Raw genomic sequence first — 21,789 nt, forward strand, 5'->3', positions numbered from 1 at the left:
TCAGTGCAAATGGTGAGTAGGTGTTGTAATCGAACCTGATCCTTTCCAGGGATGTGGAGAGTTCTCAGACTAAAATATGTGAAAAATGGGGCCAAACTGTGCTGATTATGGTACAATTTTTAAAGTATATTGCCTGAGCATTTATAGGGCTGGGTTTTAGCAGACCATGTAGCCCTGAAAGATTGCATACCTTGCAGCCCACTCGGAAATTCCAAGATACCAAATGGTCAGCCAGTTTCAGGGTGGTTTGAGAGATTTTAAGATGCTTTCTAAGTTGCCATTAGAAATTCTCTGGAAGAGTAGTCATGAAAGAATGTTAAGAGCACCGATGTTAACGGAATCTTTGAGATGATTGGGACGGCCAGTGCTTCTGTTGCAAATTATATTTATTTGGGTCAGAGATATGTAGTTAATGATGGTGAACGTATTGATGGAGTGAGGAATGGCAAAAGATGGGATTGCATTTTCATAGTCTTCAACTGACCAGACACCAGCATTACACTTACTGTCAATGTCGGGAATGGTATGAATTTAGCAGTGAAATGTGGCTTCATGAATGGAATGCTTGTAAGCATTGTGTGCTGCTTTGAGTGCTAACTGATTTATAGATCTCGGTTAGAAATGGGGTTTTTGGTAGGCTAGGGTATGCACCTAAGCCAGGCAGAACCCACCACTCTAGTCAGGGCAAGCTAGATAAAACACCAGGATAACCTGTGCTCACCCAGAGGTAGCTTGACGCAGAGTAGGCAGGCTCATCAGAGGCAGTGTGTAAAGCGTTTGTGCAATACCCTCGTTCAGTAGCACTATGAATTCACCATAAAAGAGATTCCTCACAGGGGTATATAAAAATATGCTTTCTATATTGTGTATATCGCAAGAACAAAACAACATGAATCATAAATACTTTGCACATTATGCAATTGTCAAGCATGACAGTGAATGTACTACAAAAATACCATATGTGCTCTTCCCGATGTACGTATTGAAACATTGTTTTTATTAAAGCAAGATAAAAACGATGAAGATCACGTCCGTAGTAAGAGTAATGTAGGATTAAGGAACGTCCATCCTCCCAGTCTCGTGGCCAAAAGAAATAACTCCACAGGGGGAAACCAGTTTATATTGCGGATTAGCCGCCTGCTTCAAGCAGGTCCTCTTTTGAACCAAGGAGGCAAATTTACCTCAAGTTCCGGGCCATGAATGGCCACACACTCCTGTGGTGTGTTGACAAGCCTCTGGGGCCTTCCAAATGCCAATCTGTCCTGTGGCAGGCCCGGCCGCTAAGGAAGGTGAGACTGCTGCACAGCCCCTCCCCAAACCCTGTTACCCACTGTACCTGTCGTGGGGAAAGGCCTAACTACGGTGTGGGGGGGGGGGGGGGTAATTCCGACAGGAATACCGGCGTGCCTCAAGGAACTGGGTACCGCCTCCTCCAATCACAGCCTCCCCATGCTGCTCACACATGACGCGGCTCTAGTGGCAGAGCTGGCTTATCAAACCTTGTGTGGCTGGGCCCGCCTTTGGGTCCTAGGCAATACATCTTGAAGGGCCAAGCAGAGTGGCTCTGCACAGCTCCTTTTCATAAAGCTGCAATGCTCCATCACCATCTGCTGCAGCGTAGCAGTCGTGTGGGGGCGGTTCAAGGGTGAAGCGCAAGACAATGGGTATGCGCTGATCTTGGCCAGAACGGGCCCTGGAATCTGCAGCGCCTGCTTTCCTCACACAATGATTTGTAAGTAATTTTAGATTATTGGCCCTCATGTTTGCCAGACTCAGGAGCCACGGAGTCCCACAGTATAGTAAAAGGACCGAGGTCTTTGCTTATCCTGAGACCTCTGGAACAGGGGGCACATCAGCAAGCACTTGGAGAGCACTAGCAGGGCACCAAAGCCAGCAGCAGGCCAGCACATAAAGGCAAAGTGGCAGTCCCTCCTTCAGCCTCGCAGTTAGTAGGCCAGCATATTAAAGCAGGTAGTCCAATTTGCGGTTCCTCCTGGCAGTACAACAGTCCTCCTGGCATCTACAGATTGTAGAACAAGCAGCATCCGTTTACAGGTCCCACACAGCGTCTGTAAACATGAGATCAGAGCCCCAGTATTTATACTCCAAAATGTCTTTGATGAAGGGGGGACTTCAAATGAACCCTTAGAAATGCACAACAATACCTTTCAGCCCAGCCCTGGCTACGGACCATCATGTTCTTCTGCCAACTTTATATCAAGCCAAGGCTTGATTTTATTATCCCTCTTTTATAGTTTTTAAACATCAGGAAGTGTTGGGCAGCTTTACATCCTCTCCAGCTTTTAAAAGATGAATTTACCCGTTTACTGATTTATAGATATATTTCTTCGGCTGTTCGTCTACGTGACATTATTGGAAAATCAGCCATTTGTGTGTGTGGGTAGAACACAACCTATTCAAATGTTAAGTGTGAACTACCTCTCCCTATCCCATCCCAGGAAGCCTATTAGTATGCAGATGTATCCCCTGTCTGTCACATCCAGTCTTTCCGGTTTTGTGGCTGTCTGGAAAGAATGCACCAAGTGTAGCTGTCACTCAGCCCAGATGTGTAATGGAGTCCGGCTGCAAAACACATACACAAGAGTCATAAGCACAGAGAAATGCCCACTTTCTAAAAGTAAAAGACACAAGTGATGGGAGGAATGCAGAACAAATCAAACATTCACCCCTAGTCAAGAGATCTTGGTTAAATCCATGGCTCTTTTGCTCACCATGCCACCCCAGCTTAGGCGCTGCCATGTACAAATAACTCTTGACCCTGCTCCTAATGGGAGCAGTCTAGACCGAACTGCCAAGCCAGGTCCAGAAACAAGCATTCTGGGCCGCTCATCAGCCAGGCTAGCTTGAATCCAGTGGCACAGTGAGCCAGGCACCCACTTGTGTAATAGACTATCTGTCACTAAGAGGATATGCCACACATAAAAGCACCTGTTCAACCTTTTACTTAAATAACACTCTGCCCATCGGGCTACCTAGGACCTGCTTTAAGGGTGACCTATTTGTAATAAAAGGGAATTTTAAGGCTTCGCAAGTAGTTTTAAATGCCAAGTTGAAGTGGCAGTAAACTGCACACACAGGCCCTGCAGTGGTAAGCCTGAGGCAGATTTGAAAGGCTACGTCTGTGGGTGGCACAAGCAGTGCTGAAGGCCTACTAGAAACATTTACTTTACAGGCTTTGAGTATATTTTATACCACCGTAAAAGGGACTCCTAATCAAATTTACCAAACTGGTGTAAGCCAATCATACCTTGTTTAGAAGAGATGGCACAGGAGATTAGCAGTGGTAAAGTGCCCAGAGTCTTAAAGTTTCAAAAAGGTCAGAAAAACAAGTGGAGGAAGGCAAAATGTTTTGGGGATAACTCGGCAGAAAGGGCCAGGTCCAACAGTCCCCATTTTGTTTTACAGACATTCTCATTAAAACCTTGCTGCTGTTGAGACCAGTGTGTGTTAGACTGTGGTGGTGATTTTCTTGATGGCCAGGTGTGTTTTGTTATTACTCCAGATCTAGACAATGGAGTATAGTTTAGGTTGTCTCGTGCTGGCCTAGAGAGAATGATGGAGGTGGTTATTTAGGACTCTCGTTCCTTGGTTTGGGGCTCACTTATGTGTGGAACTTTAATTGTCTGAGAATTGAAAGTGTAAGGTTAGATGTGTGTTTAGTTTTCTGGGGGTGAGGTTGTGTGAAGAAGAATGCACCTGGTGAGAGTGCTTCATATTTTCTATATTTAGGAAGTTGTGGCACTTAAAATAATTAATCTGTAAAGTTTGTTTTAAAATAGTCGCTAAGAAGCTTATGTTGAAAAACGTTGATTGATGTTATTGGCAGAGCCAGGGAGTGGTAGATGAGGTGGAATGTGATGAGAGTTGTGCGTAGCCTTAAAAGGTATTGAAATGATGGGATGTAATTAGGGGGAAAAAGATTTAGAAGTTTTAACCAAAACCTGGAGGCAGTTTTTAGATTTACGAAAAAGCTAGGCTCAAGACCGATTTAATGCAATTAACATCTATAAGGCTCACTCCTGTTCCGTCATATTGTATGGGGTTTTTGTAACCCAGTGGGTCTACAAAGAGCCGAGAATTTTTATGAGACGCTTGTTGACAGTCCCTAACAGCCTCCCTGCTGCTATCTGTCACAGTGAACTTCGCTTGATCCCTTTGTCCTTTTGTATACAATTTGCACCAATGTTACTGTGGCACTCCATTTGGGCGAAGGAAGAACCAGTTTTAAATTGTGCAATTGTTTCAGACTGTTTTAACTTTGATCACTTGCTAAAGATACCCTGGCTCAGTTACATAAAAAACAGTTAGTGTCCCTGGGGCTGGCAAATTGTTTTCACAATCCAGCTAGCATTGCAAAGATCCCGAAAGCAAAACTGAAAAGGGACCTTCTATCTTGCCTATACTCAACTAGAGGAAATTTAGAGATGAAAAAAGAGCGTCTTAGAACACTCGCTTCTAGTCTGTTCTTTAGGGGTCGAGCCTCATCTTTCCTTTTATTTCAGTCATACTAAATTGTTCTACCTTATTAGATTCAGGCTGTGCTTTTTGCATCTCTAGGTTTCTTATCCACGCAAAGTTTACCGCAGTGCCATACTGGATCTGTGCCCTTGGGACTCTTAAGTCCACTCAGTGCACACTTCATTATATGTTCTTCTGCCAAATTTATATCAAGCCAAGACATGATTTTGTTATCCCTCTTTTAAAGTTTTTAAACATAAGGAAGCGTCGGGCAGCTTTACATGATCTCCAGCTTTTAAAAGATGAATTTACCTGTTTAATGATTTATAGATATATTACTTTGGCTGTTTGTCTATGTGACGTTGTTGGAAAATGTTTTTGTTTTAATGAATCATCACTGGGCCTCATTGTTTACTGGGACAAGGGATTGTTATGAATGTATCTATTTGTTACTACTCTGGGCTAAATAATAGATTAGAACTCTGATATTTTGATAGTGAAACTGCCATTGCTTTGAAACATGTTACTTATTGTTTGTATTATTTCTCTTTTTAATCTGTTTTTTAAATGTCTTTTGATGCATTCTTTTATGGCTGATACCCAGCCGAATAAAGATTTTGACTGACAGCTTTTTCGCCCTGTAACTATTTTTGTTCCCAGGGAACAAAGGAATGCAGGTATGGCAGGGCGTTAGTGTACCCTGACCACCCATTTCCTTTCTTGGTCCTGACGAAAAACCGGTAATTTCCATTACGGTTTGAAACATGTAGACCTTCCACTTATCTACAGATACACATGGTCATAAATAACCTATTATTGTATCTACACACACGTTTTTAATATTGTCCAGTAGTCTTAAGAATAAAATATTTCTCCTATAAGCCATACCAGGACAATTTTTAACACACTTACTTTTTTCTTGCACTCATCATTCATATACCAGCTCCACTGTATTCTAGGTGTCGCAGCACACCTTGATGGCACTCTGCTGTCAAGGTGGCCCCGATGATGAAGCATGTCACCGACTAGGTCGGTGAGTGAGGGGTTTATTAAAACCAAAGAAGGACTTTCTTCTTTTTCCACTAGAAAACCATCCAACCTAAATCGCTTTTTGAGCCTTTTTTGGTAGTACTCCTCCTTTCTGTTATATAGATACCTAGCCTAGGGGACCAGGAGTACTTTCCGTCCACTCCGGTGGATTAAATACTTTTACTCTTTCCATTTGTTTATTGTATAGTTAATAACCTCGCCAAGTTCATCTTGTTTGATGTTTATGACCAGAATTTATCAGGTTGCACAGTTATAGGTGTCGAACTTTTGAGGCAGGCTAGGTCAATTGATCCACTTGTAGATATTTGTTTGATTCTCTCATATTCTGTGGCAGTTAGTTCAAGATAACTGTCCAAGACAATGTGCAGTTCTTGCAAGGCGCACACTGACTTTGATATCTCCAATGTTTAGCATGGATTAAATCTAGCCCATTCTCAGTTGTGACATATAGTCCACAACAACAGCCGTTTTCAATGAAGACACCTTTTCAAATTGAAATTCTTCAAATAAAAGTTTTTTTTTTTGAGCACTTATTCAAGTTTGTGCTTCACTGGTTTGGTTGCAGCATCTCCATCAAATAATGAGTTTGTCAAAAGAAAATGCAACAGAATGTCCTTGATAAATTCAACCCTTTCTTTTGCTACATCCATCTCTATGTGTTTACGAAAGTATTTTTTTTGTACGCTGTTTTGTAATGGCTGGTTGAACGACTCTCTTACTATGGCAATTAAAGTGTGTAAGTTTAGCTTTAGTGATTATGTCAAACAGGCTTTTCTCCTTCAATAAAAATCTCTCTTGCTTCAGTTCTGCATATAGTTTCGATCTATGTTCCAGGACATCTAGTAGGCATGTCTTTATATTGTTATCGGGTAGATGCGCTATTTCCCTTGGGAGTAAAGTCTCCTCAATGCACTCTGGTTGAATTTCAATGAATGTTCAATAAATATTCAATAAAGGTATCTGTTATTTACAACATGCAATGCACATTCTTGAAATAACTTTTTTGGTACAAAACGTGTAAAAGAGGTGCTAAACTTGATTTCAGCGATTGAATACATGTATACAATCGCTGAAATCACGTTTAGCACATGGTTTCATTAAAATAAAATTCTTCTTTCACCGAGCACTATTAGATCGCATCCTCTTTTACAGGTTTTTGCATGCACTCATATACAGAAGTCACGTTACGTTCACCGATCGCATCTTCACATCCAAGGCTTATTAAAACTGCATATTCACTTTAATGTGTCAGTCCAACAATTACCTTGAAACTTTTCTGTGAACTCTGGATCATTTGTTCTAGTTTTATATCTGGAGCTACAGCATTGAACCTTCCCTCTCTGTCTTTCACCACAAGATGTTTTTGGATGAATTTTCTATAGAGGGATGTTTTTTTCACCTCTAGCTTCTCCAATCTTTCCAAATACCAGGACCCGTATCTCAGGTAGTTTATACAATCAAATTAGAGATACACAGTAATCAGTTAACCAACAGTCTTCACGTGCAGCTCCCAATCAGCATGTACCAAGTTTTTAGTTAAAGCGATCATGTGTAAAACATTTCCCCTGTACTTGCAAAATTCAAATTTTTCTTCACATTCTTTGACAAACTCTACAAATTTGGTTTTCTGATTTTGAACTGAATGTATTGCACATTGCCTGGCTTTGCATTATGTCTTTTGAATGAAATGCACCCTGTGCCTTGTTCACATCTGTGATAAGATATGCAAAACCTAATTTGTCATTCTTGTGCCAGAAAGCGTTCCAACGCAATGTTTTTATAGCCTCCGATATGAGGAGCACACCTTGTAACAAACAAAACTCTATATTGACTGGACAGTTTTGTCTCCAAAGATTTTTTTTTTTTTAAACAAATTTTATTGACAGATCACATACATTTCGCAGAACTCAGTACCCCAGAGGTATCTGCAGGTTAAATAGGTCACAGCAATGAAATCGCAATCTGCTTTTTTCCCATAAATAAGAAAATATAAACTATGCAATAACCCCCCTAACTCCCCAAGACCCCCCCCCCCCCCCCCCCTCCCAACCAACCTCCCCACTCCCGGTTCCCTCCCCTCCCCTGCTGCACGGTATCCATCTCACTTCTCTTGCTCACCAGACACTCAACTGACCATATGCATACACCCGTTATCGTGGCCTCCTTTAAAATCCAATGAGGAGTCCTGTTCCTCCGGAGTTTCAAGCCATAGATCCCTAACATCCACCCAACGCTTCCAGATTTTATAATGCTTTCTTGGGTACTCCCAGGCAATAAAAATCGGCCGCTCCATCCCCATGCAGAAGTCAAGCCCTCTCTTCCACGCTACCACCGAGGGGGCCCGTGTATCCTTCCATGCTCTAGCCACATCACTTTTCGCCAATGTGAGTCCCAGCAGTAATAGGTGTCTCTTATATATGTTACCCCCCACCCCGTCCATTACATGCAATAGACCCAGCTGTGGTGTACGGGGGAGCACCCACCCCAGGGCCTCAGACAAACCATCCCACACCCCCTTCCAGAACCTGTCGAGAGAGCTACAACTTCACACTGTGTGCAAGAACGTCCCCACCTCTTGTCCACATCTGAGACAGTCCGGTGAAGCTATGAGTCCTGCCCGCCACAGTCGCTGTCCGGTAAAATACACTCTGTGGAGGTATTTAAATTGGATGAGACGCAGGCGGATTGCAATGGCTGCACCCCTGGGGGCGGCCAACGCCTCCCTCCAATCCTCCTCTTCTAAAGCTCCAATTTCGTTTTCCCAGGCTTCCCGCAATTTCTGTAATGAAGAGGAACAGTGTATGACAAGGGACTGGTAGATGCGCAATATGATGTGTTTAGAGGAGTTCTGACAACTTTTGGGCCTGGTGCTAGTGCACCTGCTGCACCATTCCTGTTGTCTGCAAGGTAACCACTTGTGGCTGCCTGTTTAGTAGCAAATTATAGCGCAGCTCTTGTATAAACTTTATTTTTAATGTGCAATGATTATTACAACATTTAGACATTTTTTTTCTATGTATTTATTGAAGATTGCATAGTAAAACACAGCAGGTACATATTATATCGACATTTGTATGTACAAATAAAACAAGCATTGTGGATTCTGCTGTTGCACCTTGAGGAAGGATGGGAGTTTTTTTTAAACCAAACTAGTAAAACAGGCTACTGTCAGTACACAGTTGAAGCAAATTTGTCAATCTCAGCATTTTTGTACAGAGTTAGGAGTATTCTGACAAAGAAACATATCATATGGAGTCAATACACAAAGTGATGGATAAATCTTACATCCCTACGTATAGACACAGGTGAGTGTTTCACACATCGTCTGCCCAGATTGGGCTGGAATGGGGCTTATTAGTTATAGGTGGTACAGTTGCATAGATATTAATACAGGATAATCTCAATACCTCACCCCACAACTACGCCATCAGGCTCAGACGGGGGGACTCCGCTCTGTTTCGTGACCATTGCAAGAACGGCTCCCAGATATCCCGTGGCCGTGAGGCAGTCGGCATCAGGTCCCAATCTGCTCCCAGCTGTGTGTGGCCATATGCCACATCCGACAGCCAGTCCGCAAACTTAGGCCGCGTTCTGCGTCCCCATTTCATAGCCACGTGACGTTTAGCATATAATAACAGCGAAGCATGCAATTTCTGACTTTTGGGTTCCGTATTCACCACCCATCCTAGGATACCGAGGAGCGGGAAAGGACAATCTGCTCTATTCAGAATTTGGTTTATAGCTACAAAAATCTTTGACCAGTACTCAGAGCCGAACAGTTCCAAGCTACATGCAAAAAGGAAGCTCCCTCTGCCCCACATCTCCAGCATTTATCATCTTCTCTAATACCCATATGGTGTAGAGCCAGTGGGGTGCGGTAAAACCTGTGTAGAAACTTAGTGAATTAATCGAAGTTTGTAATTCGGGGAGAGTTCTAATAGCTGTCTACAACAGAATAACCAATGGTCGTCAGTTAAGGGCGTCTCAAGTTCTTCATTCCACAACTGTAGAGATTTAGGCACCACAATAGGGGACTGCTCCTGCATGGAGTTGTGTAAGCGTGATACTAGTTTTTTCCTGGATGCCCTCGCTAGTATGTTCTGGAGTGCGTTTAGGTGTGGCGGTTCCTCCGGGAACTGGTCCCACATCGCTTTGCATGCAGATTTAAGTTTGTGAAATGTGAACGTGTTCCCAAAGGACAGAGGCTGGCTCTCCTCCTCGATTTGCAGATCTAAAAATATACCCTCAGGGTACAAATCCGCAAATGTGTAAAGCTTAGATCCAGCAATGGAGACATCTCCTCCGCCTACTTCCAGGCAGGGGAGCATGGGGTTCTGCTTGAGGGGGATCGCAGGTGCATATAACGGGGGTAGGGCGGCTCGCCTCTGCAGCTCGCGCCATGCCCAGCGAAGCATGTTAGCCGAGTCAATATCTCTTGTTGGCCTGGGAGTTTTGCCATATAAGGCAACACTTCAGGGTAGTGGAGCCACCGTGTCCAGCTCAACCGCCACATGTGGCTGGTAAGGCGTGGGATAAGCCCTGAAGTGCAGGTATTGGGCCTGTGCGCACAGCGCGTATAGTTGCATGTCTGGGGCACCCATGCCCCCCTGTCGTAGCGGCAGTGTTAATAGTGCCCATGAGAGTCTAGCCTGGCTCCCAGCCCACACCAAGGACAGTAAGTGAGAACGTAGAAAAGTGAAAAAGCATTGCGTTAGTGGAATGGGAATGTTTACGAAAAGATAGAGGAATTTGGGCAACACAATCATTTTCGCAAGTGCAATTCTACCAGCCAGAGATAAAGGGAGTTTCAACCATATTGCCACCTTGCTTTCAAGCCAGGACACTGCCCTTCCAAAATTTAGGGTCCATAGGTCTTGGAGATTTCAGCTAATCCAAATGCCTAGGTATTTAACCTCATCAGCCTCCCATCTTAAGGGAAAATCAGAGTGCGCTTAGGAAGTATTATCGGTCAGTGGAAACATTACCGACTTAGACCAATTTATATTAAACCGTACAGCCCCCCGAATGTAACAAATTCCCTCAATAGTGGATTCAGGTTTTCAGCTGGGTTATGCACGTAGAGTGACATTGTCGGCGTATAGCGAAATCAGTAAGCTTCTGGAGCTAAGTCCTATACCTCTGGCGGTATGATATTGCCTAATTCTGGCTGCTAATGGCTCCATGGCAATTGCGAATAATAAAGGGGACAAGGGGCACCCCTGTCTTGTAACCCTGGAAATCGTGAACGGGTCTAATATCATGCCATTTACTCTCACTCTGGCCTTAGGATCGGTGTAAAGTAAGCACATTTGATTTATGAACAACGGGCTGAATCCCATATGCTCCAGAATGGTAAAGAGATATGGCCATTCAAGAGAGTCGAATGCCTTTGTGGCATCTAGGAATATCACTGCTGCTTGTACATCTGGATGCAAATAGTGCAGTACCGAGAATACAGTTCTCAGGTTGTGTGTGGTAGCACGGCCAGGTATAAAACCTGATCGTTCCGGGAGGGCCACCATTGGGAGCAAAGGTTGTAGACGGTCTGCTATTATTTTCGCATACATTTTCACGTCCACATTAATCAGTGACAAGGGTCTGTATGAGTCAAGGCATTGGTCGTCTTTATCTGGTTTCAGCAATGTTATGATAAGAGCTTCCCCCATAGATTCAGGCAGCGTCCCCACCTCTAGTGCCTCAGCCAACACCTCATATAGCCGCGGGGCAAGCTCATCCACATAAGTTTTGTAGAATGCTGCCGTAAGGCCATCTGGCCCTGGAGCCTTATTGAGCGGGAGAGCTTTGATAGTTCTGGCGATGTCTTGGACCGTCACAGGGTGGTCCATATACTGCCTATGTGCGTCGTTAAACCACACAAGCGCTATGGACTCAAGATAGGATGCAAGAGTCTTGTGACGCAGCGTGCGAGGACTTATACAAATTGGAATAGTATGTAGTGAACGCCTGTAGTATCACTTTGCCCTGTTGTCACGACCCCTTCAGTGTCAATAATGGTGTGCACGTGTGTGGGTGGTGCAGAGAAGTTGATCATTCTAGCTAGGGTTCGACTAGGCCTGTCACCTTCACCATATCTACGCGCCTCAGCCTGTTTACCCAAAAACTTTAGCTCGCGCTGGGCTTCCTCGGCGAAGTCTAGTAGTTTGGTTTTCATTTTTGAGGCTGTGTCTGGTGTAGGGTCAGCGCAGAAAGATTGCTCAAGTGTTTTGAGCTCACCCTCCAACCCAGCTATGGTGTTTCTGATAGCCTTCAAGACCCCCGCTTTGCGTGCTATGCATTGACCCCTTATGACCACTTTGAAGGCGTCCCATGAACTGCTTCAGTGGAGACTGAACCTTCATTGTTAGTAAAGTAATCTTTTATGTCTTGTCGTATCTCTTCAGTGAAGGCTGCCTCTTCCCGAGCATGTGGCGGGAGGCGCCAGGTGAAGGCCCTCGTCTGGGCCCCAGGGATTTCTAGTTCTAGTAGGTAGGGAGCATGATCCGAGAGGGAGCGGGCCAAAATTCCAACGTCAACAGTCCAGATGGCTACGTCTTGAGATACCAACCAAAAATCTAACCTAGACCAGGCTGCGTGGTGTGCAGAAATGCATGTTCCCAACCTAGTGTGTGCGTTTCGGGATCTCCAAATATCTATTAAAGATCCTTCATTTATTATATCACGCAATGCCTGACTGGCGTGTGGATGCAATTGTCTGGATGCACCATGTCTGTCTAATGAGTCATCTATGACCAGATTAAAGTCACCTCCCCAAATGACCGTAGGGCAGTCTAGAATTGTTATCTGCGCCCACACCTCCCTGAAAAACTCTGGGTCGTCCACATTCGGCCCATATACAGCAGCTAATATCACATTTTTGCCAAGTAGGGTTCCATATAACACCACATATCTGCCATCTTTGTCACTTATCACCGTGTGTTCTCTCCAGTCAATACCTCTGCGCTAAAGTATAGCTACTCCTCTGGCATAATTAGAGAAAATAGCCGAGTATGTGGACCCCCATCTTGAATGTTTGAGCCTGGGTGAGGCCGTGGAGTTAATGTGTGTCTCTTATAAGAAACAGATGTTAATGTTATGCCTTAGTAAATAGCTGTGCATCAATCTAGACTTTCTGCCATCATTTAGACCTCTTATGTTCCATGTTAGAACCTTTGTCACACCCATCGCCCTTCTTCCAAAGTATTGAATGTAAATTCTGATTGACCCATATTAGCACATTATACATCAAACCACTGATTCTTGTTCATGTAGCACTGACAACTCTCAAAACGTCCCCGTTCCCCAGACCACCCCCTCCCACACCAGCCCCCCAATCAGGTTGTGTCAAACCCCCCCCCCCCCTAACACGCCATCGGCGTTAGAACAGTAGAACTTTTGAATTGCGGGAGACACCCCTCGGAGGCGCGGCATCTCGAGCGTACACCCCTGCTTGCACAGGGTGGCTGCACTATTATGAGCCGTTTATCTAGTTTAAGGATCGAATCCATGACTAGGCAACAAGGACCAAAGACAATAGAAATATCACGCAGTATGAAACAATTGTAAAGATAGTACACAGACCAAAATCTGGACAACCCTTTCCACACAATGCATATCCATAGGAACAGAACAGTATATTTATTGGGTCCGCCTTAGTAGTACCAGCGGGAGGTGATCTTTACCCAGAGATGACTGCACAGCAGGGCAAATATACCTCAATCATTATCACTCATTGAACCACCCCCTTCAACCTCAGTTTGAGCTTTCCTCTTTGATTTGGGCCCACACGCGTGTTTCGCAAATTTTAGAGCATATCTGGCATCGAGGAAGTGGTGTGCTGTGTCTTCGTTCATGACCCTTAGTTTTGCCGGGTATAGGAGGGAGTATGGGATCTCAGCCTGAAGCAGCAGCCTCTTGGCTGGCAAAAACTCTTTGCGGGCCGCTTGTACCAGTGGCGTGAAATCTGGATAGAAAGAAATGTTGTTTCCCTTGTGCGTTATCTTTCCCTTCTCCCATGCCAAACGCAATATTAAATCTCTATCTTGGTAATTAAGTAGTTTCACAAGAATCGGTCTCGGCGTGGCCCCAACAGGTGGTTTCTTCCCCAATGTTCTGTGCGCCCGCTCTACGGTGAACATCGGAGAGAGGCTCGGGTCGAAGATGTCATGCAGTAGGTCGGTAATGAAGACTTCCATTTTCCCCATTGCTGTGGTCTCCGGAATTCCTGTGACCCTAATGTTACATCTCCGAGAACGCGCCTCTAAATCATCCACTTTGGCACACAGTGTCTCAATTCTAGTTTCCAGTTTGGTAATTTGCGTTTTGGTCTCCTGCTGGAATTCACTGCACTCAGTGTTTCGTTTTTCAAGGCTGTCTAGTCTAGTTTCGTGCGTGGCAACCTGGGATCGCACAGTGTCTAATTGGGCCGTCATGGCATCAAGCTTTGTGTCTATACTTTTGAGGCTCGAACGTACTTCCAGCATGAGTGCAGTAACATCTATTTCTGGAGGAGCCTCTTGTGACGATCCTCCTGCAGCCATGAGGTCTTGTTCTGCTTGTTTAGACTGTCTTTTTTGTTCAAATGTGGGCTTAAGCTGGCAGGGGTCGCCCGTACCCATGGTGTGGCCAGACCTCACCCACGGCTAGATCGACCCCTCAGTATCGTGTGGCCTCAGGATCGTGGAATTGGCACAGCAAGATGCAGGTAGCGCCAGACAGTCAGATAACACTCTTTTCCCTCTGGTGATGTTCTGTCGCATGCACGAGGTCTCTGATCAGGGAGTTTTTCAGGGCAGCGCCACAATCCCGAGGGATCCACGATGCAGCGGCCAGGCCAGGCACCAAAGAAGGAACGCTACTGCGCGCAGGCCGTCTCCGAGGCCATGGGCACTCAGCAGATGTAGCTATGGTGGCTCGCTTTGGCGAGGTCCGGGAGATGCGTTATGAAAAGTTATGAGTGGCTCCCTCTGTACCTGGGCATGGGTGGTCTCCGTCTGCAACGCTAGTGGTCGCCCGCCATTACAGCCCGGCGTAGTGCACGTGCTCTCTGGCTTCCACATGCGTAATGCAAGTCGCAATGTGTCCTTGTGTCGTGGGTTTACCATGTACGGCCACAATCTCTTTCACACGGTGCCAAGCCGCTCACACACTCGATATATGCACACAGGATCAGCCTCTATATTCCGAGCGCACTCGCGTTGGTTTTCGCGGTGAGACAGCCCAATTCAAAATGGCGGCCCGCCACGCTGGCGGTCCATCCAGTCTTGCCGTTTATTCAAGAAGGGGATTTGCGAACCCACCTTCAGGATATATGTGAGCAGAGGGAGCCTTTAGCAGGAGCGGCGCTCTTACCCCACCTCCGTGAGTGTGGGCGTTGAGATGTTTCCCTTCTCTCCGCCTCACGAGCGGCCAGGCCTGTGCATCCCCGGGCTCGATTTGTGGCAGGCACCCGGGCTCGACCTCCAGCGCCTCCAGATCACAATACGACCCCGCCTCGGTCTAGGCAGACGGGGCTCATGGATGCAGCAGCCTTCGTGTCAGGGCTCCAGAACTCAGGTCGATTGTGCTTTGGACCCTGTAGAGTCAGTGGAAGCCGAAATCAGTCATGTGTCACCCGAAACAGCTAGGATTACTGCAGGATTAGTAAAGCAGCCGGCGGAGCTCGCTAGTTAAGTGGCCATTTCGCTGCTCGGTCGGCCACGACCCCACAACAACATTTAGAATTTGACCATAATAACCACATAGATTACTTTGAAGAAATCAATCTGCTAATAACTACAAAAGTGCAAAGAAAGGTACTGAGGCATGGATAGGAAATATCCACATCTATCCGATCTTTATCGTCCACCTTTAGGCGTCACAGAACAAAACTAAGTAATAGTGTTACGTGCCGAATAAACACAGCCCGTTAGAAGGTAATGTTCAACCACCGTCAGAATATTCTAAGCGTATTTTATTCGGGTATCTTTCTTTTACTACCGGTTGACGATTACTATTGCTCGACCTTCGAGTGCCCCTATCTTCGAGTATATTATTCTTCGCGTGATGTACCCTATTGAGGACATTTCCAATTATCCTTCCATTTCTTTAAACTTCCAAACAGTTCATTATTCGGCACTCTAACATGGCCAACTGAACTTTAAGCCGCTTCTTTAAGACGCTTTCTATGTTTGAGGTTTTAGTCAAGCAGACGCAGTACGTTAATATATAATGTACTCGCGAGAACGGTTTGAACAAACCGGAAACTCTGAAACCAGCCGTCAATCCGACTCACGAACAGGATAATCGCCCGCGAGAACATTTACGGTAAGCTTTCTTCTCGAAAGCGTTAGACGGTCTGCACATGCTATTTGTGCTAAATATCCTACAGCCCCGTTTTTAACATTAGCCTTGTTTTCCGTTTTCCACAGATACGACGCTGCTCGTTACGCAGTGCAGGTAATGACACGTATACCCGAAGGCAGCAAGGTTAGCTACTGTGTAAATCCCTTAACACACTTCAGCGGTTTCTCATTCCATCTCCCTCATTTTCCATTAGAGTATTCACCCGGACGAGTTTTCATACGTAGAGGTGTACACATTCAAAGTTCAGCAAACACTGTGAGTGTTCTAGGTTTTTATAATTCAGTGTCATGTAACAATGTACTTTCGAAGCAGGGTTGATTTACAATTGTTTAGTTACCTGTACGTGTACCACCATGGTGCAACAGTAACCGATGTTAGATTTGTTCTTTTGACACATAGTATGAACTGAAGAACTTTATGGATTTTTCTCTAGTCAATTGAAGTGTAATGTTCAGTTTACATGGCAGTTTGGTATTTCATATACAAGATAAGAGCGGTGTACTCAGAACTGAGTAGTGGCACACATGTAAAATTTAGATATGGAGAATACAGAAAACCAAAATTAATTAATGCATATGATCTTTTGCAGAGGCCCCTGAGGAAGGGACGAGGGTCCCGAAATGCATCGGGCCAATCTATTCAACGATCGTCGAAATGTGAATTATTGTTTGTATGATTTCTAATACAACAAATGTATTTTCGGATTTATTGAAATGTTAAAATGAAATATATGTACATGTAAAAGCGATTATCCACAGTTTATGGGTAGTCTAAATAATGATTTAAAATAAATGTAAGAATCAAGTAAAACTTGCTATTAGTGTGCAACAGAAAGTTATTCAAATAACCAGAAAAGGAGGAAATATTCAACATAAAGCTGTGCGTTCGGTAGGGTCGTGATATCTTTATCACGCACCATTCCTTTAAAATAATTCTTATAATCTCAGCGACAGGCAGCCCCAGCCACCGAGCAGCACGCCAAAGGAGGACTAAAATTTCGCTTACATTTTTCAACGTAGCAAACACTGATAAACCTGAGTGCCAAGGGCCAACTTCAACTTTTGTTATTGGATAGGAAATGCCACAAACGTTCAAAGGCTAAAGCATCTGCTTTACACAACTAAGTTATAAAAAGCAAGCATTCCAGCATACTGTTAGAAGCTGTCTGCCTTTTTCATGGGAAGAGATCTTCTCTTGACAGCAAATAGGGCTTTAACAGCGTGAACAGCTTTAGTAGAAGTATCGTAAATGCGTGCAGCCAGGGAAAGTTAACCAAAAAAAGTTCCACATAAAAGCGAATGAACACAGTAATTCGGCATTGGGGACTGATAATAGCCCTCTTTTTAGATATATTAAATAGAAGAGATTTCACAAGCTTAGTGCAAACGCTGTGCAGACAAAACCTAAAAAGGATTCCTGTTGGATTGCCATGAATATAAACTTGATAGAAGCAATCTTTAACAAAGTAAAGTACTTTTGGGACATTAGGTGGCAAGTACACACCCAAAATTCCTTCATCAGATGACCGTAAGCGATCACCTAGAGATTTTTTAACAGTTTATGATTCAGCTACTGCTTAAGTCACCTCGAACAGCCTCACATTTCTTCTTCTAGCCCTAATATACATCTGCATCCTACAGTAGTAACATAATTACCTCACATCATGTTTAAAATATTTTTAACCGGTTGGACAAGCCCTTAATTGCATATCTTGTATTTTTTAACTAATATAATGAGGTAGGTGATTTGCATATTTTGAGTAAAAATATCCTGCATTGTTTAGAGTTTCAAGCCACACCCATGTCCTTTATTTTGCATGTCTTCATTAACATCTGAACAGGATATTAGAGATGGGTGAGTCAACAAATAAAGAGGGAGAGCCCAGCCTTGGGCTCTGGCTCTAAAGAGCCTGTGTAGGATCTGAGCCCTGAAAATAGCTGGCATGTAACTCATTCAAAAACGTTATGTGTTAGAATATGGTACAGTCTCTTCAAAATGCAAAAATTGTATTTCTTACACACACAGAAGGTGTTCTCCTTAATACATCCGATTATTCGAAAATTATTAAGTGAGTTTTTCAACATGAACTAAACTATTCCTGCCACACCCTGATGACAATGCGATTAGTTAAGTAGGAAGCAAGTCATTTGTCATGTGCAGCTTTATGTGGCCTAGATTCTCATTATAGATGGATCAACCGTTTAGACTATTACATCCAACAGAAGAGGTTTTTGTACAGCTCAAATGCTGAACTCGCATACTAGAAGGTGGGAGATTAGGTGAAATAAAGTCTTTGCCTAGGATCTCACAGTTTGATCGAGCAAGGAAGCTGGGATTGATCCTGGATTTTCGGGTTTCACAATATGCAATCAGACCACTAGATTGGTGTCTCTTTCTGACATCAAATGTTAATAATGCTTTGTCCTAATTCTTGGAGAATGGGCACTTTTGGTGGCAGGCAGAATCCACATTTTATTTTGGCCAGTTTTACACAGAACTAATCTTGCTCAAGGGCATGATGGCTCTTCAGAAGAGAGACCGACTGTGAAAAGCGTTTTGTTTTATTTTTTGCACAATGAGATTTGCCTAGATTCACGTAATGTGAGTCGAGGCCAGGATTCAAACCTTGTTCCCCGATTATACATGGTCAGCAGATGTAAGGAGGCTACTTTGCCTCTGGTTAAACCTTGGCTTGTTTTGGGCTCAAGGTTCGAAGTGCATCTCAAGCTGAGCAAGAGCCAGGCATCTGGCTCGAGCATTGAGTGGCTCACCCACCTCTACACAGTAATTAAACTGCTCCGCTGAAACCTTTACTTGATGGGCATGGTTTGAATTTACAGTCGACAGACAAGCCCAATTTCTACAGAAAACCTCCACGAGGTACTGCACAGGGCTGGCAACTAAAAGGAACATTGTGAAAGTATTTATTTATCGGCATGTTACCATTGGCCCTGCTAGAGACGAACCACCGAAAGAACTTAAAGTCGTTAATTAATTTAAAAAACAATCGGGCCAAGTACAAAACCCGCATAGCCGTGTCTCTTCTCAGGGAGTGAGGATTAAAATCGGTAAAGAAGGCAGGGAAACTACTGCCAAGGGGTACTTGACAAAATCCATGCCTCCCCAACCATTCCTCCTCTTCCTTTTTACAATACGGGGGGATACGTTTGGCAATTATATTTTAATATTTCATGTAATGATACAAGGACATCTTAAGGGTTTTGGGGGCCCTTGGTTCAACGTATTTTTGGGGACCCTGTTTGGATGGCGGCCCTGGGTAAAACACGCTTTGGGGGGCCCTGTTCAGATCAGCTTTGAATTTATGATCCAGTGTCCGTTCTTTATGAGTTCTTTGGCCAGGTCACGTACAGTGCAAAGAGACACTCCTCAACATTCTAAATGTGTTTACATCTGATATTTAGGGATAGTGGTGTGTTTTTCAATATTGTAACGCAGCAGTAGGTCACATATATTACTGCAAATATTTCTGTGACATCTTCTCATTTCTCATATGTAAAATCCTGTTTAGATCAAAAAAACTTTTTTATGGATGTTGCATGAAACATAAACAACTTTTTCTTCAAAATGTCTGTAATAGACTCTCACACATAGCCTATGTTAAAAATACATTAAAGTAAAAATGTATTTAAAACCATCTGTTTAGGAATTATTCAAGGTCATCCGGGCAAGACCCTGCAGAACAGAGCTGGCTCGATCGGGGTGGGGGGGGGGGGGGGAGCCTGAGAGGCTGAGGCTGGGGTCCTGTCCCAGAGCCCACTTAGCCCATGCCTTTAAAACATTTCTGTAATGATGTAGCCAACGGTGAGATGCAATGCTCCTATCCACTTTAGTGTGGTTACCAAATACGTTCTACTTGGTCCCAAAGAGTCTCTCCTACCTGCCCCATCCTATGCAGTCAACTCACTAGTAATCCTTGTGTTCTACGTTATTTCAAGAAATTCAAATGACTATTGCGACGCCAGAGAGACCCAGAAAGGGGGGGGGGGGGGGGGGGGTTGGGGGACGAGAGAGAGAAAACACGAACGCACAACACGTGCGCCAACTCACTTGAATATTAAAGCATTGCAACGCGTTATTACCCAATTTTAAGGTGCTCGTTCTCTATTGAGCTCTGTAGGGTGAAAACCAGCATTAACCCTGCCAATATTCATAAACTGATGTTCTAGCTGCATACAGTTTTCTACATAAGGCACATTAACTCGGTGACTTTTAAAAGAATTTATGTATCTTTCCTTACTTTGCCAGCTCATAAGTTTCTTACAGCTTTACTACAAATGTGGGGCCAGGTCATCTATTTGGAAAGGAGGGAATAGTGCATTTTTTTTCTGTTTGAGCCGGAGAGATTGGCTGAAGGGAAGTCGGTAACACTGTGGACCACAACGTTTCTTGAGACCACATATCATTGGGTCATTAACTTTTTGAGTGGGACTCTCCTATAGGAAACAGCCATAGCACCACACATGGCGCATTATATCTCAGAGTGCATTACCTGACTTCTTTTTCAAAGACCATTCCATGCACTAGAGTATCTCTCCCGGTAATGTGTAGAACTACATCCCACAGTCGGCCTGCTTAAGAGGTTCATGGCTCTGAAGGAGCTGTTGGGCGATTGATGGGATATGCTAACAGTTTGTATATTGTTTCAATTGACTGGCAGATTTTGGTGTTAGAATGTTGGGTTTTCATTGGGTTTTCATTTTAGTTGCATCCGTCCATAGCGTTGTGCTCTTTGTAATCATTTCAGTGTTATCTGTTTTTTCTGTTTTCTTCCACCCTGGGGTAAGGCGCACACACAGTTCCCTTTTCAGAAGGGCTCACATCAACATCCCACCAATCAGTGTCGAGTGGAACCAGTTTCTCAAATATTCAGTAGTGCCAGGCCCTTACCACTCCCCTCATCTTCAACATTTTGTCTCCCATAATCTCCTAAATTAGGAGGAGGTCTTCTTGTTTCTGTTTTAGGCTACGTGCAAAGTGAAACAAACTGTTCGCAGTAGCTGACATGCTTTACTTCCGCATATCTTGCTTTTTGGGGGCTCATCCACGGACCTTTAAAGCAAGATCCTCTTATAACGTTCAGACATATGAAGAGACCCAGTGTTGATTGGGGGTCGGGTGGAAGCCTACCTCCTTCTTACCTTTTTTTTTTCTTTTTTTTTTTTTCTTTCTTCCATCTGACTCGTAATCGGGCATACAGTCTCCCCAGCGGTTGTCGGATTGAAGTATGGCTTGTGAGGGAAGCATTGGCTATCACACTTTATGTTCAGAGGGGCTTCTCCAGTTGTCGTTGATTTTTGTAGCTGTGCTTAAGCATGGAGCATGAAACAACACTTTAGATTATTGATATTGTTCTTAAGAAAAACTACAGAGGAAAGAGTGAGGGCTCTGAACCTCGGTACATTATAAAGAAGCTCTTCATTCAGTTAGGAAGCCCTATCCAAGAACCCTCCTCTTCCCTCATGGCGACCCACCTTACCGGTGACGTGATGTGTGCTTGAAACCTACAGCGGATAAAAACAGATGGTTCCACAAGCATCTTTTTCTATACTATTTGATGACTTGTTCAAGACAGATCCAGTTAGAAAATCTGAGGGTTATTCATCTCCAGGAGCTGTGGGCCCACGAGGCTCAAACCTTGCACTGCTCTGTTGGGTTTAACTGGTCCTCCCTCCTTCCTGGATGTCATGGAGTTCAAGATCGCTTTTACACTGTTAGATTAAATCTTCATTCCAAGTGAGCTAATAATGGTATATTTTTCTGAGCGGACAAACTATCCAACCTCCCTAGCAGTGCTTAATTTGTAAAAAAATAAAAGCTGTGCTCAGAAGCATGAGGCCTGTGCTATTGAATGTCGGTGCACTGAATACCAGGACTGCATAGTTCTAAATCCACTTCATG

The 21,789-nt window shown here is 44.1% G+C and overlaps 1 protein-coding gene across 1 annotated transcript in view; it reads left to right on the top strand.

Moving 5' to 3' along the window:
* The window catches only part of MEGF9 (multiple EGF like domains 9), a 255,758-nt gene that overhangs the window by 99,037 nt on the left and 134,932 nt on the right, over positions 1 to 21,789 (top strand). The gene's annotated exons all lie outside the window — the stretch shown is intronic.

This window comes from Lissotriton vulgaris, chromosome 5 (assembly GCF_964263255.1).
Source record: "Lissotriton vulgaris chromosome 5, aLisVul1.2, whole genome shotgun sequence".
Lineage (NCBI taxonomy): Eukaryota > Metazoa > Chordata > Amphibia > Caudata > Salamandridae > Lissotriton > Lissotriton vulgaris.